Source organism: Gymnogyps californianus, unplaced genomic scaffold (genome assembly GCF_018139145.2).
Source record: "Gymnogyps californianus isolate 813 unplaced genomic scaffold, ASM1813914v2 HiC_scaffold_83, whole genome shotgun sequence".
NCBI classification, from domain to species: domain Eukaryota; kingdom Metazoa; phylum Chordata; class Aves; order Accipitriformes; family Cathartidae; genus Gymnogyps; species Gymnogyps californianus.
The window spans coordinates 161,762-167,048 of record NW_026114476.1 but is presented as its reverse complement, the minus strand read 5'-3'; the positions used below and the strand labels follow the sequence as shown (position 1 = coordinate 167,048).

Here is a 5,287-nt window from a genome sequence, read left to right as displayed (position 1 = left end):
TTGCTTTATGCGTGAGTTTCTTTTTTGTCATGGACCCAGCACCAGAGAGTGCATGCGCATCACTGCCTGCTGCTGACTTACTCTAGAATGGGCGCTGAGTCCTAAGTGGAAGCCACGGCCTGTAGTGTAAGGCTGTCACCCAAACTTCCGAAGTGGTGTTGGAGAAGGGGGAGAAATGGAGGCTGCTTCAGAGCAGGGGGATCTCTGTTGCTGCCTTGTACTGTAGGTTGGGGTTGGAGAAATAATGTGGCTGCTGGCGTTCCAGTATGAGGCCGTTTTGATCTGCAGAAAGGGTGAGGAAAAGTCATTCAAGCACGACTACTGCAAAAGCTGTGCAACTCTGGTGGAGATTGTGCTTTTGGACTAATGCAATAAGACACGTAATATTCCACACGTCATATTACGAAAACTTTATTTCACCATTACAAGAACATTTTTTGCCGTGCGGTAGAAGTACGCCGCCCACGGGAGGCGTGTGATTTCTTTGTGGTCGGGATGGCTGGAGGCTGAAAGAGGAGCTCGGCTGGAGACAAGCCAGCGCCGGAGATCAGGGCTGGACGGGAACCGATGTGTCCGCGGCGGCGGCCCCGTCCCCGCGAGCTGCCCGTGGCAAAGGCAGGGCGGGCAGCGCTCGGCAGCGCTCGGTGCCTGCAGTGCCGGGAGGAGGCTGCGGGCGCCGCTGTTGACCGAGGAGGAGCGAGAGGAAGGCCGGAGCGCTGCAGGCAGCCCCGCCCGCTGCGGCCCGGCTGGCTGGCTGGCTGGCTGGCTGGGTGGGTGGGTGGCTCGGCGTCCGGGCGGTCTGCGAGCGTCCCCGCGGTGCGGAGCCGTGCTGCAGCGAGGCGGAGGGGCCGGCGGCAGCGGCCGGGAGCGGCGAGCCGGAGCCGGAGCCGGAGCCGGAGCGGAGCGGGCCGGAGCCGGAGCCGGAGCCGGAGCCGGAGCCGGAGCCGGAGCCGAGGGGAGCGGGTCGGCGTTCGTCGGCGGGGAGCGTCCGGCGGTGGTGCGGTGCCGGCGGAGCCGCGGCGGCGATGTGCGCGGCGGGGAGGCGGTGGGGCCGGCGGGAGCGAGCCGTGCTGTGGTGCGTGCTGGTGTCGGCGTGGGAGGCGGCGTGGGGGCAGCTGCGCTACTCGGTTGCCGAGGAGATGCCGAAGGGCTCGTTCGTGGGCGACGTGGCCAAGGACCTGCGGCTGGACCTGCCGGCGCTCCGCGACAGCGGCGTCCGTTGTCTCCGAAGGCAGGACGCAGTACTTCGCTCTGCACGGGAAGACGGGACATTTAGTGACGGCGGAGAGGCTAGACAGAGAGCAGCTCTGCGAGAGTGTGCAGCAATGCGTGCTGCGCTGTGAGGTGATAGTGGAGGGGAAATGCAGGTTTACATCGAAGTGGAAATCACGGACATTAACGACAACGCGCCCAGCTTCAAGGAAGTTGAGTGGAGGAGAGAATGAGCGAGACGACAGCGCTGGGTCGCGGTTTCCCCTGGCCGAGGCTCACGACCCGGACGTGGGACCGAATTCCCTGCAGAGGTACGAGCTGAGCGGCGACGAGCACTTCTCGCTGGCCGTGCAGGCGGGCCCCGGCGGGGCTCAGCGTCCCGAGCTGGTGCTGGCGAAGGCGCTGGACCGGGAGGAGGCGGCGTTTCACGAGCTGGTGCTGAGGGCGAGCGACGGCGGAGAGCCGGCGCGGACGGGCACGGCGCGGATCCGCGTGGCGGTGCTGGACGCGAACGACAACGCGCCCGTGTTCAGCCAGGCGGAGTACACGGTGCGTGTGCCGGAGGACGTGCCCGTGGGCTCCGTCCTCGTCAGCGTCACGGCCGCCGACGCCGACGAGGGGCTGAACGGGCACGTGAAATACTTGTTCAAGAAAATCACAGAGAAAGCCTCGCGGATTTTCCAGCTGGAGTCTGAGACGGGAGCGATCACGCTGGTGCGGAGCCTGGACTTCGAGGAAGGCGACTCGTACGAACTGGAGGTGCAGGCACGGGACGGCGGGGGCCTTCCGACACGGCGAAAGTCGCGATCAGCGTGACAGACGTGAACGACAACGCGCCCAGATTTCGGTGCGGTCGGCGCTGGCTGCGATCTCTGAGGACGCGCCGCCGGGGACGGTGGTGGCCCTGCTGCACGTGCAGGACCGGGACTCGGGGGCGAACGGCGAGGTGCGGTGCTCGCGAGCGCGTCCCGTTCCGGCTGGAGCGCGGAGGACTACTAGCGTGGTGACGGCGAGCGAGCTGGACCGGGAGGCGGTGGCGGAGTACAACGTGACGGTGCGGGCGGCGGACGGCGGGTCGCCGGCGCTGTGGAGCAGCGCGGTGCTGGCGCTGCGGGTGCTGGACGTGAACGACAACGCGCCGGTGTTCGCGGAGGCGCGCTACAGCGCCCGGCTGCCCGAGAACAACGCGGCGGGCGCGCTGGTGCTGACGGTGCGGGCGTCGGACGCGGACTGGGGGCAGAACGCGCGCGTGCGGTACCGGCTGTCGGAGGGGCGGGTGCGGGGCGCGCCGCTGTCGTCGTACGTGTCGGTGCAGGCGGAGACGGGCGCGCTGTACGCGCTGCGCTCCTTCGACTACGAGGAGGTGCGCGAGGTGGGGCTGTGGGTGCGGGCGGAGGACGGCGGCGCGCCGGCGCTGAGCAGCAACGTGTCGGTGCGGCTCGTGATCGTGGACGAGAACGACAACGCGCCGCAGGTGCTGTACCCGCCGGCGGCGGCGGCGGCGGGCGCGGGCGCGGGGTGGGCGGGCGTGGAGCTGGCGCCGCGCTCGGCGGAGCCCGGGGCGCTGGTGGCCAAGGTGGTGGCGGTGGACGCGGACGCGGGCAGAACGCGTGGCTGTCGTACGAGCTGGCCAAGGCGACGGAGCCGGGGCTGTTCCGCGTGGGGCTGCACAGCGGCGAGGTGCGGACGGCGCGCTTCCCGCTGGCCCGCGACGCGGCGCGGCAGAGCCTGGTGGTGGTGGTGAAGGACCACGGGCGGCCGGCGCTGTCGGCCACGGCGACGCTGACGGTGGTGCTGGCCGAGAGCGTGGCCGAGCTGCTGTCGGAGCTGGGCAGCGCGGCGGCGGCGCCGGGCGAGGCGGCCGGCAGCCTGACGCGGTGGCTGGTGGTGGCCGTGGCGGCCGTGTCCTGCCTCTTCCTCGCCTTCCTGCTGCTGCTGCTGGCGCTGCGCCTGCGGCGCTGGCGCCGCTCGCAGCTGCTGGCGGCGGGCAGCGGCGCCTTGCGCGGCGTCCCGGCCTCGCACTTCGTGGGCATCGACGGCGTCCGCGCCTTCCTGCACTCCTACTCGCACGAGGTGTCGCTCACCGCCGACTCGCGCAAGAGCCAGCTCCGCTTGTCGGGCGGCAGCTGCTGCGACACCCTCCCGGCCCGGCCGCCGCCCGACGAGCCCGCGCCGCTGCTCGGGGAGGACCCTGCCGGCGCCCGCCGCGCGGACCCCGCCGCTCCCCCGGTGAGTTCCTCTGAGCACACTTGCTCCGCGACGCTTCCCTCTGCTGCTTCTCTGCCCTTTCCCCGCCGCCTTCTCTCTCTGTCCCGCGCGCGGAGCTGTCGTTCCAAGGAAGGCAAAGCTGCGTTCAGCACCGCGCTGGGTGCTGGTGCCTCTTGCTGCGGGGAGGGGAGCGTGGGGTTGCGGCTCAGCGTTACAGTGGCTGTGGGAGGCCGGCGAAGGGAGCCTGCTGCCGGCTGGAGCTTCCTTAGAGCGGGCCTTTGGCTCTCATCACGGCGTTCCTGTGTTGCACGCCGTTCCCTGAGCCAGTCTCTCCTGGAGGACAGCGCCTCTTTTACTTTCAGACCCTTGACGTTTCTCCTCTGAGGTGCACTTGGCAGACAATCTGTCTCCCTCTTAGTGCAGAGATGTGAAGACAGCTATGTGCAGTCGTGCGTGATCCTGATGCATGCTGAACAGAAATGTGTGGGCAACTGGCTGTATGATGAGAGGTGCTTGCAAATGCTGAGGGTCAAAGAACACCATGCAAGGTGTGAAGGGTTGGAGATGGGAGTCGTGGGAGCTGTGCGTGAGGGGCTGTTGAAGGGCACAAGAGCTGTGGTTTGCTCCTTTCCCTGTTCAGTGCCCAGCTTGGTGTCATGCAATGCGAGTTTCGTCTTCCCAAGCGAGTTTAGCCAGAAGACATGTTATTCCAGCTGCGTGGGGAGCCCTGGGAGGTTCTTCCTGTGTGTTTGCAGGTTGTCATCAGTTCTTAACTAACAGCTTAATTAGGTACTTATGAGAAATGCCTAATGGGAGCTTTGGGAAGAGGAAAGTGCCCTAATCTAGAAGAGTATGTTTGCTCCCTTCCTCTCTGCGTGTTAAGTTCTTGCCTTGCTCGTTGTCATGATCTGAAGGTGGGCCTTTGTCTCTGACAGTGTGTGTGGAAGATCGCATCTGTTCCATTTGTCTGACTGTCCCGTACATGCCTCTCACGTTTACAGCTGTAAAGAGAAACACTTCCATAGATGTGTTTCCTCAAATGCGAACTGGAAGAAATGCTCTTGCTTGTCACATAGACATGGTGAGAAGTCACATGTTCTCCATGGTAAGGAGCAGTTGTCTGTGCCAGTTTTTCTTTGGGTGGAGTCCATCTGCACATGATGAAGATCAACGACAGGCATGCAATCTGTGAAGGGTTTGAGGAGAGTCTAGGGGTGCTGTGCGTGAGGAGGTACTGGTGGAGACAAGGCGTGTGTTTTGTCGTTCCAAGCTTCATTGCTGGCCTACATAAAATGAGTCTGAAGGTGTTGTTATTTCTGGATATCGCCTTGCTTGGACTCCAACTGGCCAAGTTGTGGGTTCATCAGTTTGCTTTGCTGTTGCATGATGTTTCCTGGGAATGGCAGTTACTGAGCACAGAGTACACTTTACGTTAAGATTGGAGAGTCATGTATCTTCCAAGTTGCCCAATGTGCTGCAGTAGGATGATGGTGTCTTTGAGCTGATGCTTTGGCGACTGGGTCTTTATGGAGCTGCATATTGCTTATGCACTTGAGAACATTTTGCATTTCTTCGAAGTAGAGTGATGAGCAGAGAAATCTGTTTGCACACGTCCGTGTTGTGATCTTTGTTCTCAGTAAGGAGAAGTTGCGTGTGCAACTTTTCTTTCAATGGGTGTCTGTCTGCAAAGGTAGCTTTCCTGTTGCATGATGTTTGGGCAGGGTGAAAAACTCTGTCTGCCCGAGACAGGGCACCTGAAAAAGTTTGCTGTGGTACAATTTGAAATGACTAAAGATGTCAAGACAGTGTAAAAGTTTCGTTTGTTCCTGAGTTGTTGTAAGAGGCCCGGAGTGGTGGTTCCATGCAT

General features: G+C 63.2%; 1 pseudogene; it reads left to right on the top strand.

Moving 5' to 3' along the window:
• The first annotated feature begins 1,025 nt into the window (after nucleotides 1–1,025).
• On the top strand, nucleotides 1,026–3,804 carry LOC127029171 (protocadherin gamma-A2-like; annotated as a pseudogene).
• The last annotated feature ends 1,483 nt before the right edge of the window (nucleotides 3,805–5,287 follow it).